The sequence below is a fragment of the Ambystoma mexicanum genome, chromosome 10 (genome assembly GCF_040938575.1).
Source record: "Ambystoma mexicanum isolate Mex_15411 chromosome 10, UKY_AmexF1_1, whole genome shotgun sequence".
NCBI classification, from domain to species: domain Eukaryota; kingdom Metazoa; phylum Chordata; class Amphibia; order Caudata; family Ambystomatidae; genus Ambystoma; species Ambystoma mexicanum.
The window spans coordinates 355,741,000-355,760,002 of record NC_090932.1 but is presented as its reverse complement, the minus strand read 5'-3'; positions in this window follow the sequence as shown (position 1 = coordinate 355,760,002).

The window sequence follows — 19,003 nt, the reverse complement described above, 5'->3', positions numbered from 1 at the left end:
CAACACACTAATGGTGCAATAAAAATGTCTTAACCATGTCTGCCTTCAGCCACTCTATTTATAAGCACTTTGCATACCCTACACTAATGTCCGGTTAAAAACAAGTGGCTTGTGTATAAGCATTATGCATTTGACCGGCACTGCTATTATAGGCCCAAGTACTTGCACCATTTTACCGCTCCTACCATCGGTGGCCATTTAATACCATTATGGCAGTGCCTGGCGAATGCCTTTTCCATGCCTACACAAAAGACAATACTGTTGGCATTGCCGATTATTGTTTTTACTATAACCAACACACTCATAAAGAGGTCATGACTGCATTATACTGCCAGCTGTCATCTATGGTGAAACCCTTCACTGGTCCATGACACCTCCTTTACAGCCAGGGTCCCAAAGGCAGTTGCAAGGGTGCCAAAAATGCCAGGGCAGCTCGTGCTCTCTCTAGTCACCCCCTATTGATGTTTAAGACCATCACTAGGGCCCCACTTATTTACGGAAGACATGCTGTAAAACGTCCGGCTTCATGATTGCTAAAAGCTATTGCCTGCTGAGGGAAATCAGGTCCTCTGAAAACTATTCTTAACACTTACCGTCTGGTTGGTCCATTTTCAGGTCAGCAACTTACCTGACAAGGCAGGTTAGTGTCCTACCTACATGCCCCCCGCCAGGGGTCAAGTCCTAAAAATAAAAGTGGGGGGACTCATCAACAAAAACGGTAGGGTGTGTCGTCGCCAGAAATTAGCATATTAAGGTGAAATATGCACATTTCATTAAATTGGTTTGCATAACCACCCTATTTGCCACAGACAAATGGCATTTGCCTTTCATAAAATCAACACACACAGAAAACCAAGAGAGGAGATTTTCTTCTAATAGTGTTTTTTAAATGTTAAAAGGTGTGAATGTTTTAAACTCCAATCACCAATAATAATGTTCTCCCCTGGAACATGCCGTACCGAAATGGGACATTTCTCCTTTAGTTGTTTGTTATTTTTCATCAGGTTATATAGCGCAGTGGTGAATTGTCCGGACTGCAAACCTGAGACTGTGACCCCTCAGATTGCTTTATTTCATACATTCAAAGAAGACTTTCAATGTTTCTCATTTTAGCTGGGGGGGGGACTGAGTCCACCCTTTAAAAAAAAGTGGGTGGACTACGTCCACTCGCGTGTACCCTCGACTTGACCTCTGCCCCCCGCCCCCTACATTCACAGATAGAATTGCGTAATGGCCTCCTTCATTGATACAGGGCCTCATTACACGGTAGGCTGTAAGGGTTTACCGGTACCGGTATTTTACCGGTACCAGTAAATCCTTACCACCTTACTACGAGGTCCCTTTGCGGGTTGGGGAAATTAACGCCTGCTTTTTGCAGGCGTTAAAAACCAACCCGCAAAGGGACCAGTGGAGCTAATTATGGTACCGCAATTTGCAGTACCGTAATTAGCGCCTTCCCCATTCCCATAGAGCCCTATGGGGCAAAAATGGGAATGGGGAAAGGCAATGGTGGAAGGGGGAATTACTGCCCGCCAACCTTGGAATGGGGCGGTAATTCCCCTTTCCACCAAGGCGGTGCCAGTATTTTACCGGCATGAACCATGGCGCTAATAGCGCCATGGTTCACCGCCATCCGTGTAATGAGGCCCACAGTCTCTCAATGGTAAACAGACTGAGAGGCTCTCTAATACGGAACGCTGTTTCTTGAAGCATTGCTGCCATTTCAGTCATGCCATGTGGCTCATAGCTCAGTCAATTACAAGGACAAGTCATAAACACAGGTCTAAAACGGTCCCTGCTGCCCCCAAAGAATGGGTGGAGCTAGGGTTCACCTGGTCAACCTTGCTGCCTGACCGATCCCCTCTATTGGTCAAGTCCTTTGTGGGGCATACACTATTGGCCACTTAGAAAACTACTAGCAGGATAGGTTACAAATCCCATAGAAGCAGGAAAGGTCGTCCCTGTGAGACAGATGGCAAAACACCACTTAGCCTAGGGTGGCAAACCTCTTGCAAAGAACCTTAGCTTATCACTGTGACCAGACAGTGTCAGCTCCAGCTCCTGCAAAGGTGTGTGCTGAAAGTTAGTTCCTGCCAAACAGTCTCGGAAATAAAGTTGAGCTTATGAGATGCAATTAGCATTCAAGAAATGGAAAAGAAACAACTCGCCATCGCGGGCTGTGCATCCGGCGCCTGCTATCAACAACAAAAAGGCGGCCTGCGTTTGAAGCCGAATGAAAATGTTTGCTTGACATAAAAGACAAAAAATTTAGCCTGAGGGTTAGCACTCATCCGGACCAAGACAGATCCTGGAATTATCATATTTGCCCTTTCCGAAAAAATAACCTTTTAGATATAGTTGTTGAAAGTGACTAAAGTAACGTGTGTGCTCTATGCCTGCTGCTCCTCCACAGCGGTCACCTTTGAATTGGGTTGCAGAATTCTCTGCATGGACAGGCCTGATTTCCTAATGTGATTTGCTGCGCTTCATGAATGCTCAGACCTACCATGCTGAGACTGGCCAACCAGCAGGCTGCAGCTGATTGCTCCCACAATCTTCCACGGGGACCCTCTTATTCAGACAACTGTCACTTTGCCTAGTTACAAAAAAGTCTTGACAAGTATGGCTGTGCAGGTAAAAACGGGTGGTAACAGAACTACCGCCATAATATGAGTATGGACCTAGAGTGGGGGGGGGACTTACATCCAGCATAAATAGGCAAAATTGGCGGAATCTCAATGGGGATTAACTCAGTCACTGTCACTTGTAATCTGGCAGTAATTCTGCTGCACCAAGTGGCGGTACTGCTAATTCTGTTGGGTGGTATTCCAGCAGATTTGCCACCAGAATACCATGCAACTCGTAATAAGGCCCTTTGTACCTTATGTAAATTCAGATTGATTGGGTTCCCTTAACTCCACCTACATGATAGGCCAACTGGCCCACATCCACATTTGGTCAAGTTCAGAGAGAAGGGATAGGCCAGGTTGCCTGCTTCTATTGCTGAGACTTCCTGGGAATAGAAATGAGATTGTAAATTGTAAAGCTATGCACTGACTTCTCCCCCGACCCTCTGCCCCCCAGTACCATAGTAATATTTCAAGTATTATCAAATTGTACCCAAGCCATGCAATAACAATGTCCTACATTATTGTGCACTCTGCTGCATTGAGAATCTGTGTCCATCAACCCTCTTATAAAAATAGATGATATCCCTGATATAGCCACTTATGAAAAAAGGTGAATAGTGTGTTTCTAGGACTTTTGCTCTGTATGTTCCTTCTGTTAAATGAGGAGATGAGCAGCCAACGTCATAATCTTGACTCACATCATTGAACTATATACTGGGCCTTTGGAAAATGTAAATGTGTGCCTTAAAAAATCCACAGTAGCCTCCAACAAAAGAGGGCACAACAAATTGAAAAGTTTGAGTGGCTCCTGAACTTGCAGAGAGAAAAAGTAAGAAACAACCAAATCTATGGAATAAATCCTTCCTTAATTTTGGGAGCGGAACATCAAGCAGACTGTTGTCAGATGTTCAGGAAGTATGGCACACTATTGGCCTGGTGTCAGATCTGTCACCTTTATTTCTATAAATTATATACACAAGGGATGTGTTCTAGTGAAATCTATAAATGACAAGTGAGCAAGTAAGGGAGTCTGGTATTGAGAGAAGGCTTTTTTTAAGGGTTACTGGGGGACCCTAAAATACTTTGACTGGTCCAGTGGAACTTGTGCCCACGTCTGGGAATACATAGCTATGTTTTTTGTGTGAATTATAGATCCCTCAACTCAGTCTCCAAGGATTATCTTCATCACATCCCTAGAGCTGATAAGGTCATTGAGAAATTAGGGATTGCTGTGCTTCTAAGAATACTGCAACTCACAAGCCGGTAACATCCTACATACCAAATTAATTGGGCAAAAGGAGGTTTGGATTCTTCAATACAGAGGACCATTATCTAATTATAAAGATTTTAATTGGAGTACACCATGCAACCCAGAGTTTCCAAAGCTCTGTCTATGAGGTATGTGCTGTCAGAGAAGATTACTGTGTGACGTTCCTCAGTGATTATACAGAGTACAGTTCCATTGGTTGCAGCAACAGTTAGGCAAAGTCATTAGGTCATTTAAAAAGGCAATCCCATGAACACATCCATAACAAGCATCATTAAAGAAAAATTGAAAAGTATCTTGACCACAATATGGGTAGAGGAAAAATCAAACATTCTCTGGCAGGTCATGACAAATTCAGAGGCACGTCATATATTTCCTGGTAGTGCGAGATAATGCAGAAATATTGTCTGAAATTATAATTATCTGGCAGCCTCACCCTCCGTTCCCACCACCAAAACACTTCTAACCTCATAAACTCAACAGAGTGATCCCAAAGCACCATATGGGCAGGTGTACAGGGAGAGTAGCTCAGGACCATGTCTTTCAGAATTTGTCACACCAGCATGTTCATCTGACACTGGCACAGGGTAGCAATCACACAAATGGAGGAAGGCATGGAATCTTAAATTAAGGAGGTTTCCCAAATGAAGGAGGTTTCTTACCAAGCAAGGAAATGGAAAGAAATTGAATGAGCCATGTGGGATGTATTGACCCACTTTGCTATAATATGCGGCATTACTTTTCTATTTATGGTGCAAGAAACAGCAACAATGGCGGCAAAATTCTTGTGCGTGCCAAAATCTCCAAAACCGCGTTTTCCAAAACACAAAAAGATGGCTGCAAAACCTGCCACACATGGTGTATGTGTGGTGGAATAGAGCACACACTGCAGAAAAAGTGCCAGTGGGCTCCATGACAAGCAAACATAAAGTACAGAGGGAGAAGCAGCACTTTGCAAATGAAACACAAAAATGTGCCTGTAAATGACATTTATTTTGCTGCGAAAATTCCAAAGGGCCTGTACATAATACTGTTTCAACACTCAAAATCTTGCTTGGCGCTAAAATTCATTTAATCTAATGAAGCACTGTGAATGTACAAAGTCCTAAAATGTGAAGAGCAAAATATTTTCTTAGAAAAACTGGATTTCCTGTGAAAGACAGCCCCAGTCAAAATCTGTGTGCAGCACACTGGGCTACCTGTGAATGACAGCCCTGTCAGATGGGCTCTCCTGATGACACTTCAAAGTTATCTAAACTAAAAGTCTGCCTCATTAGCAAACATAAAAGGATTGTGCTAAAAGAAATACAGATCTCAGTTTTTTTTTATTCCACAGGTTTAAAGCTAAGAAAATAATTAATCTATCTCATTTGATGCAACTAGTTTGATTTCTGATGGATTTTAAGTCAAGAAATTAAGAATAAATTAGCCTGGCTGGGCCTGCGAGAAGTGGAAAAACAGGTTTCCCCCAAAGGGAGGGAAATCTTCTCAGCAGAAACTCACTGACATATGATAATTGTGGGTTAGGCCAGACTTTTGTCTACAACCAAGGAATGAACAATGGCATATCCTCCAGGCCAGAAAATGGATGTGTGAAAAGGTTGTAATCTGCTCCTTGACGGAATTCCCCAAAGGAGGTGGCTAGTCCTTGAGCTCCAGGGAGAGACAAAAGGTGTACGATTTACTGCTAAGAATAAATAATGAACAATTTTTAGAGACTCATAACTTGTTATCCAAAGTGGTGAAAATTATAAAAGGACAGATTTGTTAGTCTAATATTTGGCTTTACGTGTCAAGAGGCGGTGGAACTGTGTGTGTAACATATTCTGGAGAGGAATGGCAATATATGTGGTTTTATGTGAAGTGTATTAATGCTAGAATTGTTAAACTTTACACACACATCCCTTTGGTAAACATGCATATTTGTGGAAATTTGCAGAAAGTTTGGAAAATGTGTTCATGGCGAAATGGACAAAATTCTGCAGAAAGGTGAAACAAGGTCTCACAGCTGCGGGATTTTGATGAACAGATACTACATAAAATATGGAATCTTTGTGTGTGATTTGTGTAGAGGTTAAAATGTATACATATGTATTTAGGACAAAATTTGATTTTGATACTAGTGGCTAGCGGAGGTTTCTATGGACTGTAAAAGCCAAACCATTAATGTGACATCATTCGTCCTTGATTTAATCACTCAGATGCAAGGGGAAGATGAGGCTCTGATCCAATCCTGGTTCACAGGGGCAAGCTTAGTTAAGCCGGCCCATACACCCATTTTTGTGATGTCATTTGAAAGGATAAATAGAGACAGCTGACAACACATAGGAACTCACTCACTCACTCACTCACTCACTCTTCTAATTCTACCGAAGCACTTTGTTCCAGCATTCAACACCCAGCCTTTAACATCCTTCCAGATCGAGATACCAAGAATCTTGCCAAGCAGTAGCTGAACCATTTTCAGCAAGGCCTCAATCCTCAAATGTATTCTTACAACCCAGAGAAGCGCTGTGGTGTGGGCTAAGCATCCTGAACTAGCATCCTGAAACTATCTGGCTTGCTACCATAATGCTTGCCTGATAAACTCATTATCCCGCTGATTTGAAATACCCAAAAATAAGAAGGGCAGATCCTGTGCAGTTCCGGTGACTGACCTAGCTAATCCAGTCCCGCACCTGATGTGCTGTCCTTCCTTGATAGACCCAATCCATTGACCAGAACCTTGACTATCAAAAATCTTAAATCCCAGTGGATTGTGAGTATTAATATGACACTAGAGAACTATTGTATAGCTTGCATTATCGTGTTCCATTCTGATCTCTGAACTATCCCTACTTTCCTAACCAGTAAGCGTGTCAAAATCTTTAATGCTATCTTATTCTGTCTATTTGCTACAGCGCCATGTTCATAGTCATCTTGTTTGTCTAACTCTGAGCCATGAATCCCACTTTGAGTCTTGGGACTGGTGCCGCCGGGGAAGGTGATGGGGATCTGTTTCTGAAGTTATGAATCAGTCTCAGAGCTTACTTTGTCTCGACTTTGTTGCCTAGCCTAAAACGTTGTAGCCTTGAGTAAAAGTATAAGCCATATTTTCTGATTTTAAACTGAAGTCCTTGTCCAAATGTGTGTCTTTTTTTTTTGGAAAACACCTCTCACTAAAACCTCTACAACTCAATTTTTAAGATAGAAGCGAACTCCCACTTGCACCTAACATCCTTAGCTATCTCTACAACCCAAACGGCAGTGCTAAACAGTGCGATTGATTCGTTATATCAAAAACCGCATAAGTAAAAGTTTGCCACAAATGTTCCCGTTGAAAAAGTTTACACGTGCGAATTGCCTTTAAATAATTTTCCCCTTTGACTTTGAGATTTCAAATGTTTTCTTTTGATTAACTCATTGCTTATGTTTGCTTGCATCTGTTCAGAGTGGCTCCCATAGACGTTTAGAATAAATTAAGCATTTTTGACCAAATTTAGGGGCTGATTCCTGGATTATTTGCACCGAAAAAAACAGGATTTGTGTGCCATTCTGCCAGCAAATCCCTGTTTAACAAATGGGGATTTGCGGGCAGAATGGCACAAAAATCCTGTTTTTTTTCAGTGCAACTAATCCAGGAATCAGCTCCTTAGTGTTTTTGCTCAGTCAATTTCAAAGCCATTCTGACAGTTGAAAAGTCAACTCTGTTTTTCTCTTTAAAGGGGGAAGGTGGGAGTGATATTCTGTTTGATCTGTGTTATTCCTGAGTACCTGCTCTCTCCTCGCATCTATTTAAATTTCCTATTGGTGGGCTGAGGGGTGTTGCAGGGGGAATTCCTAACCATAATGCTGTCTGTTCAAAACCAACCCAAAAGTATTATTTTCTTGCTGCATTCGTTTTGTGTTCATTACTTGATTCCCAGCGCATCAAAGATATTATCCAGTGTTCTGTCACCCCATTGGTGATTGTTGTTACCTATTAAAATATATTGTGATTTAAATTCTAAACAATTAAATATATATTTACCTTTGCAAACTAGCCTGATTCCTATTTCATTGTGACCGGGGGGAGGGTCTCAGGAAAGAGTGTGATATGAGTGATACATCGTTCAGAATATTGAATTTATAGATAAAAATAAATAAGGTTTCATTTGCGCACTACATGCTGGACGAGACTTGGGTGTCTGCAGGATTGAAATCACTTACACCCACCTTTGGGATAGTTTAGGCTCTAAAATATCATAGCACAAACAAAATGTGGCATGACTTTATTATTTGGACACATCACACTACTGTGACTTTGTTCACCATGATGAAAGGATGCAACTGCAATTTAACTCAGATGGTCCAGCTCCTTAAAATGTCCCTGGTTTGATTATTGGTATAATGAGGGACTGTTTCATGAACTTGAAGTTGAGAAATTACCATCATAGATTTAGGTCTTGTCTGTGGGTATGGCTGTGATAAATCGGTTTGAAAATGTGGCAGTCATTTGACCTGTGGGATCATGAAACTCCATCATCCAGAGACAGGCACTGCCATACCTGTCCATGGATTGCATATCCTATTATCAATCAATATGTTTATTCGGAAGCAAATTATCCATAAACAGCAAATACAAGATAAATGCATAAAACAGTAAAACATTCATCATTTGAAAATCCATGACTCAGACATAAAAACGTTTCATTTATAAAAAATTAAAAGCTGCATGTGTGAATTCTGATTATTGTCCACCGGTAGAGATATAGAGTGGCCACTACATTTTCAATGTTCAGTCAAATTTTGAGAACTAGTTTAGTTCTCCGATGACAGGCCATTCTCAAATAGTCCACCGAACCCCAAGCCACTGGCAGCGTGGCAGCTGAAAGCAAATAACAGAGGGCAGGCCTAGCCTGAGTCAAGCCAGCAGATATAAGTAAGGGCAATAGTGTTTTCCTTCTTTAGTCCGTGTAATTTGGGTAAAACAGCACAAAGTGTAAAAGGTCCTCCACAGGCCACTGACAACAAGGGCAGGCTGTGGGCTATACATTGTGAGACCAGCTTTTTGTTCAAGCCCCAAGCTAAAGAGAATCAAATTGGGCTTGTGTCAAAGCCCAACGGTATGAGGTTTTATCACTATGAAGCAGATACGGCTGAATAGCATCTACAGTTGTTAAAACAATGTGCGTTCTATTTGTAGGTGTACTCAAAGCAGAAGACTCCCTGCTTAACACAAGAATGGATTTAAACAGTTGCTTATGTTTCCTTACAGCACATGGAGTCAAAAAGTTTGGCATGAGGCTTGCACAGTTTAACTGACTGATGCATTTCTGGATGTAAATGAGCCATAGGATTTTCTTTACAGCTGGGCTACTCACCAGGGCTCTTCTGATCTTATGTGAAAGAGTGGCTTTCTGATTTGACCATAATGCCAGCCAATGCGAAATAGGGGCCAATAACCACTTGTCATCAATGTGCGGGCACCCCACTTCCAAGTGAGTGCCATAGTTAGGCGAAGACTGCGGTACCCCGTGTAGTTTTTTAAGGAAAGTGTTCTCAACATTTTCAATATTTTACATTTTTTCCATGCCCCACAGTGCAGCCCCATAATTAGTAGTGGTTTTAGTTTGTGCTCTGTACACTTCAAGGATAAGTTTGATCGGCTACCTTACACACATGTTTTGAAAACGGGTTAAGCCCCCAAGAGCCTGTTTCATCCTCAAGCATTGTTTGTCAACATGGCCAACCTCCGCCAATTCTCAGTAAAACAGATTCCCAAGTATTCAAATCTAGTTAATCTGGGTATGGATTCTCCTCCACTCCAAATTGTATGCATTTTATTATGTCTGCCGCTCATACTCGTACAGGCCATGACGGCTGATTTTCTGGAGTTCATAAATTGGGTGTAGATATCCACAAGGCATTGTAAGGCTATGGGATTACGAGCAATTATAACCATGTCATCAGCATAGCCTAGTACTGGGAAGGGGACGCCTCTTCAGCCTGATATAGTCAGCGTTGGAATTAACTAGTGCCTGATAAACGCCATTTACATAGAGGGCAAATAGTACAGGTGCCACAACACAGCCCTGGCAAACACCCAAAAAGGTCTCAAATAAGGCTGTACACTGTCCCTGGTCTCCAAATCTGACACAGGCCGATGTATTTTCATGGATTATTTGAAGAACTTTGACCAGATCATCTGCAGCCCAAGGACCTGTGCACAGCCCATAGCAGGTGCCTGTCCACTTTATCAAACACGGTGCTCAGGTACATGAATTCTAAATATAATGGCTCACCCCTCACATATTTAGATGTTGCACCCACCAAATACAAATTCAAAGCCTGGTCCCTGGTTCCCAGGCCCCGGCCAAAACCATATAGTGTCTCTCGAAGTACCCCAGAGTCAGAAATCCATTGTTCAAGCCATGCTAGAACCGCCCAACCAAAGATTTTAAATGAAGTGTCCAACAGGGAAATCGGAAAGGGTTACTACCAGGGTCGCCCTTCTTAAAAATGAGAAAGATTATTGCCTGTCTGCATGTTACCGGATAGGTGCCAAGTTCTAAAAATGCATTAAAACACTTGGTCAGTAAGGGGGCCCACATGTCCCCCTCATTGCAGAACATATACGCAGGGATGGCGTCCGGGCCAGGGGCTCGATTATAAAGTTGCTTATTTGTAGCCACCTCTACCTCTTTTATGGTCAAATGCAGAAGTGAGCCAATAGGCCCAGTATATCTAATAGAGGGATCTGCTTTATATAGAGAGCTAAAGTGTTGGACCATGACAATGCACTTACATTGTACTATTTATGACTTCTGAATATTTTATGGGGAGGCCCATTGGCACAAATTCCCAAAACATTTTGGAGTCTCTTAACTGTACATCCTGGATGACATCCCAGGCTTGCTCTTCTAAGTGGCTCTTCCTTTTAGCCAGGACGCTTTTATAATGCGCCCGGGCACTAATTATCTCCCGTCTGGTGCTATCTTTTGCATCTAGTCTACCTTTGAGGTTTTTCTGTGCTGTCTGACATGATGCATCAAACCAGGTTTCCGGATTCTTTCTCCCTGTTTTAAAATCCTTTAAAAAAATGTCAGACATGGTATTCCCCATTTTTTGTGATGCTGAAATGATGGTACCTGCACGGGATCTATTTGAGAGGATAGTAGTAATTTCCTCTATATTCACTTTACTAACAGTGGATTGTGTATCCACGGGTTCCAATTTAGGCCATTTAATCTACGCTTACACAAGGGATTGATACCACAGTGGTCCAGATGGTGGAGATTAACAATTGGGACTACTATCCGATCAATTCCCAAGACCAACCAAAATGCATGGTGGTCACTAAATACATTCTTCAGGACCTCAAACTCCTTTATTAAATACCAGCCCCTTAAATAAATGCACAAGTAATCAATTGTGGATGATCCTTGTGTGCCCACAAAAGTAGGATTCCCGGATGATCTGCTCCTGCACGGCCATTCAATGACCGAATGTCCCATTCCAAAAACCACTCACAGAGCTGCGATCCTCTTGCACACATTCTTTCATCCACCATTTGTACAGGAGCTACCCCATGTACATATTCTTCACCGCGATCTATGTTCTCGCTCGGTACCCCCAGCCCCAATTTCGCATTAAAGTCACCTCCCAAAATTAACAGTGAAGCCTGGCTCCCGTTGGTGATGCCATGTGCTTCAATCAAATCTCTCATCGCCCCTGGACACCCTTGGTTAGCAATGTGTGGGCTATTGTAAAAACTGACCAGAATTTTAAGATGGCCACCGTCGGGGAATGGAATGATACATTGCATGTTCAGATTTTTGGTTTCTCTCATGGTTAATGTTAAGGCTAGAGAAGCCTTCAACAGAATTGCCAGGCCATTGAAATAATGCCCACATCTACCCTTCTCAGATGGAACTCACTCTGAAACATAAAGGGTCTGGTTGGCTCTAGGATTGGAACCTGCCCATGCTAAGCACCATTTATAGGTTGGAAGGTTGGTTCTGGTGTCGCAAGATCACAGGAGTGGTTAGGGGTTTAGCCAGGACCCCAATTTGGTGCGTATGAGAGGTGGGTTTACTCCTGGTTATCTTGTCTGATTCGGTATCAATAATCCTTCTAACACGGTAGTTAGTGCGATACAGATTCGCTTTTATTGATGATTTATGAAAAATTCCACTTGATACAATGATTAGTGTATAGAACACTGTTATGGCATTTTGTGCCTTGGAGCGGTCAGCCGACACGTGTTTCAACCCATACGGGTCTTTCTCAAGGCAAGTATGTATTACTGCGGTCCCTAGGTGGGGTTCTTGTTGTGTTGTGGGTGGCTGTCCTTATGGCAGTCTAGCTCCTATTGGGCTCTTCATCTGAGTAGTGTCTGTGATGCGTTGCTCCCTGCGGCTTCAGTGGAGCAACGCATCACAGACACTACTCAGACGAAGAGCCCAATAGGAGCTAGACTACTTGCCTTGAGAAAGACCCGTATGGGTTGAAACACGTGTCGGCTGACCGCACCAAGGCACAAAATGCCATAACAGTGTTCTATACACTAATCATTGTATCAAGTGGAATTTTTCATAAATCATCAATAAAAGCGAATCTGTATCGCACTAACTACCGTGTTAGAAGGATTATTGATACCGAATCAGACAAGATAACCAGGAGTAAACCCACCTCTCATACACTCTGAAACATAGCCATCAAAACATAGAGGGGAGAGAGCCCACGTCTCCTGGAGGAATATGATATCATATTCCCTCAGAACAGTGGCTATCTCCCTCTGCGAGAACTTGGACATGGCACCTGCTATGTTCCGGCATAAAAAAGACATGGGTGTGTGAGAAAATACCTGGTCATTTGTAGACGAGTTTTGCCCAATTTCACCTCCTTTTCCAGATGTATCCTTGGAATGTGCTGCCTCCCCCTCGGCAGCCGGTCAATCCAATTCTTCACTTTCCCCAGGATCTTGTAACGATTTCTCAGACCCACAGTAGCCACTGTGTTCTTTGGTGCTATCTGTCGCCCTCCCCCCAGGCCCTCAAGAGCCGCTCATGAGTTTGGAGTTTTGATAGTATTCCACGGTGCAGGCACAGGGGGATTATCGGGGTAAAACGCTCCTAAGGGAAATAAAGCACTATTTTGAGGATGGGTTCTACAAGACCACCACTCGGGATTAATAGAGGTGACCACATAATTAAGCATAGCTGGGGCAATCATCGACACAACCACACAATCCCCCTCTACCCATTTTGGTTCCTTGCCCAGCCATGAAACCCTTCTTGCCTTAAGGATACCTCTGGGGTTCACCTTAATCCCAGGCAAACGTGTATTAATCCATTGTGCCATTTTGTTTAAAAGGTATGAGGTAGATTCCACCTGGACGGGGTTCAGGGGGGGAGTCGGTAATTACTCCACATCCAATTTGAGTCAACGTATGTCTTTTGCTCTGGTGGATCACAACATTTGTTTTGTACAAGCAAGAGATAACCAGACAATACAAGTATCTTTGTAATACACATATATGTATTTCCACCGTGGTAAAATGTTATTTGTGCCATTGGGGTTCACCTGCAAATTCTGATCCTTTCTTACTTTCTTTCTGGTAAGCTAAATAAGAGTGTAAGTGTAATAGGTCACATGATTGACAGTCAGATGTACTATTGTGTGATTTTGTGACATTGCTGACAGGTATTCCTTAGTGTCCTCTGTGACCTCACCATTCTAGGCACATCTCTAACCTTTATCCCATTTCTCATATCTGCAAGTATTGAATGGAAGTAGTTCCTCTATCCACGTTTGCTGACAGATGTGTTGGGAATATGATCAATTCCTTTGCTTTCTATGCCTGAGCAATTCTGGTGTCTAAAAGTACCTCAAATATACTTGTGGTGCACTGGCCTTAATGTCTTTGGTCTTTTGTCTGACAAGTAAACAAAAACAAGGAGAATGCACAATGAAAGAACCAGCAGTTGGTCTTTGTTTGATTTGAAAAGTGTCCATGGTGTAGAAGTGTCAAGGAACAATATTTTCAGAGCAGCCAAGAATCCTTGACTACTCCTGGAATGTCTGTGCTCTCACTTCCATCTGGGACAGAAGACATTGAAGGACATTGAAGGAAAATATCAACTTACACAGATCCTTCTTCTGAGATTGGTCTCAGTGGTTATTGGAAGCACAGCTCCAGAATTAACCATGAGGGGACAACTGCATCCTCAGTGCCAGGATGAGATTTTGGTACATCTGCTACTGCACTCTCTAAAAACCTCTCACCCACAATCCTTAGGTCAGAAAGATATTGAACAATTGTTGGTGGTGTGTACAATGGTCTATTGTGTTTTTTAGAGGTCATCTCTATTTTGGATTGTTTTTTTGCCTTATTTTCACTGAATTCTCTTGGTCGAAACATGCAACATTTCTTGGAGGGTTGAGCACGTGCTCTGCTTTGAAACCTGTGCAAAACTGCCTATGTTCAACAGGACATGAATTTACAAAGAAATGTGATAATTTGGGAACTCCATAAACTGTCTCCCTTTATTGCAAATCAGGGCTTAAAAAGATCAATGGATTTGTGATGTTTAATTCTCCCAGGTCACTTATGAACACATAGAGTTGGAATGAAAATATCAGCAAGCCATCATGCATCTTAGTTACGCAGATGGAAATCAGCATGTCAATGCAGAACAGGCATTTCATTATTTTCCCAGGATTGCACAAATACTTGGAAAGAGCTATATTTATATGAACATAAACATATCTCCACCAGTTTGGCGGACAACACACAAGTGTCCATGAGTACCAAACACTTGCATGTAGTTCGATTTGTATGGGAGATATTGCCCTGCAATAGTCAGTGCATTTGAGAAGTGTCCAAAGAGTGGTTTGACACACACCAACAGTAACCATATATCTGTTGTTTTACACCTCTTTGATCTCATAGACGTTTTTGATTAATGTGGTGGGCTTCGGGCTATAAATGTGTGTTTTACAGTTTCTCATTCAGTGCCAGATTTTGGGGAGTTCATGCTTTTGCAGCTATCCTTGGTAAGACTGCCTTAATCTTATCCATCAATTTTTAATGGATGAAAAAACAAGTTCAAGTGCTATATCAGGCTCTCGATACGCAGGAGAGTCTGGCAATAAGAGCTTAATCTTTCTATTCCGAAGTTTGCTAACTTTACTTCTCAGCTTGTAAAGTGTCCCTCAGTCTCGAGGAAGGAGACTTTGTTTCATCTATGTATTGCTTTGCCAATAGATTACTCAGGACCAGGTTTGTGAGTGAGGCTCGAGGACTACAACCTACTTTGAAAAATGATCTGGGGAAGAAAGGCTACATACTCCATCTGGAATAATTAATCATGTTATATGATACTGAATCAGCAGATGACAAGCTGCATAAAATGAGAGTGGAGTCAAAGCTTCATAAGGATGCTCCTGCACCAGTGCATGGCCAAATTTAGGAATGATCCACCTCATCCTCTTACTGCATACCTAATTATTCTTAGCATACCGGCTATATGTGATTGTTCCTTCAGCAGCTCTTTGGTGTTGGAGGAACTGCTCCACAAACATTTACCAGTTTCATATCTGGTGGAATTTTAGGCTCATGTAAGTGTTCTTGAGGGAGGTCCTGACCTTGAAAATTATAATTACACATGTCCACCAGCTGTGGGATCGCCTCAATGTTGTTCTGAATGGAGGAACAGTAAGAGGAAACCTCTTGAAGCGGCCTGAATAACATGCTCATTGGTCAGATTCTCTTCCTGCTCATTGTGGGCAACCAGTAGAGAATGGGACATGGAATGCCTTTTCTAATGCAGTTTTAATGCATCCGTCTCATATGGAATAAGGGTCTTGGTGTTCATAGGTTTGCCTGCTATTCAGGACTCATCTATTTCAGTGAGGCCCAGAGATCTTTTCAGATAGTGTCCTATGTTGAGGTTTGTGGCCAAGGAGCTCACAGCCTTCATGGAAGAAGGACATATTAATAGTTGTAACACAATTAAGATACACCTCTATCCTTAAAAAACACAGCTTTATTCCAATCACTTTTGATGTACAACATGCATCTCGTTTTACTTGATTATTTGTTTCTTGTCACGAGACAAAACAGGCTGAAGGTAGAAACAACTTGAATTGTCTTAAGGGTGATGTTAAGGATTTCAGTCAAGCGACACACACCTTGGTCTCGGCCTAGTATGTAGCGCACAATTGAGATGCTTTTCTCCTTATTTTATGCAGATTCAATATTGAGATGGCAACCCACTCATATCAAACACCCTTTTCAAATACCCGCGTCACCATGGACCATAAACCAGTCTGGTTGGTAAAATGTAGTATTTATTAATTTTTATTACAATGAGAATGTGAGCAATGCACTGGATTTAACCTTCCAGTGGAACAGATACACAGCACAGCAGAATGGGAGCACTTTTTGGTTTAGGAACGATAGCACCCATGTTAGGATTTCCCCCGGCAATTTTCCCTCAACCCACAAATAATCAATTCTGAGTGGATAAACAGAAGCAGCAGGTAATCAGGAATAAAAAACAGGAATCAGAATCCAAATCTGACCTTCCCTCCCCAAATAAGAGAGACCCCTTGCAATGTTATGAAATGACACTCAGAAATGGACAAATAAATAATGAATGTGTATTAAAAACCTTGAAGCAAATATAATTCCTCACTAAAGCAAAAATGCAAAGACACTTGGGGGCCGATTCATGGAACAAAAGTTGCGTCGAATATCCCAGCGCAAGCAGGCGCAAGGAGGCGCAAGCGTGAGAAAGCAAGCACATGCGCACGCGTGCGATTCAAGGAAGGTGCTGCGCTACTTTCCCACTGGTTGTGTGCCAAATCCGTGCATGGCGCACGCTGGCGCACACGTCTCCAAACAGCGTGCGCTAAGTGCACAGCGAAAGCGCACATATTGCAGCGCACACAACAAAAGTAGGCAGAACAGGGGGCATAACACACGGAATGGGGAATAGTGCATGAAATAGAAGGCGTAACGGTGGAAGTACTGCTGGGAAGTACATGGAACGCCCACACGCACGCGAACCACACGTATTCATGGAATAGAATAGGGCAAAGCCGCGCATTCGCAAAGGCACGCACAGGCCTAAACACGTCCGCCACACAAAGGTAGGCAGTAGCGTCCCAGCGCATTACAAAAGTGTGCACAAATAAAAAGCATGCATATACTGAGTGGGGTACGTGTATTTCAGGGGTGCGCAGGAAGTTTCACACGTGATTGGCCTGGGTACGTGTATTCCTGGGGTTCGCGGGAAGTTTTACATGCGATTTCAGCAGGGTACGTGTATTTCAGAGGTGCCCGTGAAGTTTCACACGCGATTTCAGCAAAGTACGTGTATTTCAGGGGTGCGCGGGAAGTTTCACACGCGATTGGCCTGGGTACGTGTATTTCAGGGGTGCGCGTGAAGTTTCACACGCAATTTCAGCAGGGTATGTGTATTTCAGGGGTGCGTGGGAAGTTTCACATGCGATTGGCCTGGGTACGTGTATTTCAGGGGTGCGCGGGAAGTTTCACATGCGATTTCAGCAGGGTACGTGTATTTCAGGGGTGCGTGGGAAGTTTCACATGCGATTGACCTGGGTACGTGTATTCCTGGGGTTCGCGGGAAGTTTTACACGCAATTTCAGCAGGGTACGTGTATTTCAGGGGTGCGCATGAAGTTTCACACGCGATTTCAGCAGGGTATGTGTATTTCAGGGGTGCGCGGGAAGTTTCACACGCGATTGGCCTGGGTACATGTATTCCTGGGGTTCGCGGGAAGTTTTACACATGAAAGGGCAACGCCCGTGCGCGATATGTCACAGACGTGCTTACGCGCTAAGGGCCTTTGGTCCAATGAAATCGCATATGTGTGCTGACGCACTTACGCGCTAAGGGCCTTTCCTCGAATGACACGCTGGCGTGCAATTTTTTCACGTGCCAAATCACTCCGTATCAAGCTGGCCACGCGAAAACACACGGAAGACCACGCTCCTGCCCTGAGGGCCATTTCCCTGCCCCCCAGAGACCCGAGCACTCTCCCACCTGCCATCTGCTGCTGCCTGACTGCCTGCTGCCCACGTGCCCTGCTATTTGGTGCCTGCACATCAGCCATCTGCAGGGGTCCAGTTGCTGTGTCCACCCCTGCTGGAACAGAAGACTCCCGACTGGGATACCATCGCTCCACAGCCCAGCCCCAGGACCCAGTTGCCCACCCACGCCTGCCTCGGGGGTCGCCATGTCAGGGCAAACACCATCTGAGACCACTGGCGACCCCCATCCAGAGGGGCAGAGGGCCACCAGCTTCAGTCAGAAGGAAGTTGGTGTCCTGGTGGAGCATGTCCTGGGGCATTATGATGCCCTCTTCAGAACATCACGCGCCAACAAGGAAGGACGGGATAGGATCTGAGACGACTTTGTGGTTGCCATCAATGTGGAGGGGGTGGCAACCCGCAACATCAAGCAAGTCAAGAAGCGCTGGGAGGACTTGAGGTACAGGACCCTCATAAAGGACCGGCGCCTTGTGGAGGGGGGCCGGGGCAGCATGGATACCCTCCAGATGAGGGCCCTGGAACGCGTAGGCCCAGCGCTCCACGCCCAGATCCTTCAGAGGCAGACCCGTCTGGAGTTGGGCGGTAAGTGGCCAAGCATTGCTGTGTGAGACAGGGCATGTTGCAGGGTGCTGGTTGACTGATACTTGCCTGTATGTGTGACATAGGCCATGTACATATGTGTGTGTGCAGGGACATCATGGTCATGCATACGAGACCAGTAATGTGTGAACCACATGGTAGGTGCATGTGTTACAATGAATATGCAGAATGCACACATTAATGCATGCCTGTCTCTGTTATTGGTCATGGATGGGGTGTGAGAGATGGGTGCTGCGGTCATGGGCATGTATGGTGTCCATGTCTGTGTGTCTGACTTGTGTGTCTGTGACTTGTAAATGCCATGGATGCATGACACATGTCTGTGACAATGTTCAGATTCACTGATGCAGCCTACTCATCCTTGTATCCACTGTGTCTGGGGTGTACGAGGCCAGATGGATGAAACTACGGTGAAGTGTGTGCATGTGATAGGCATGACCCATGATGCATGTGAGTTTCAAAC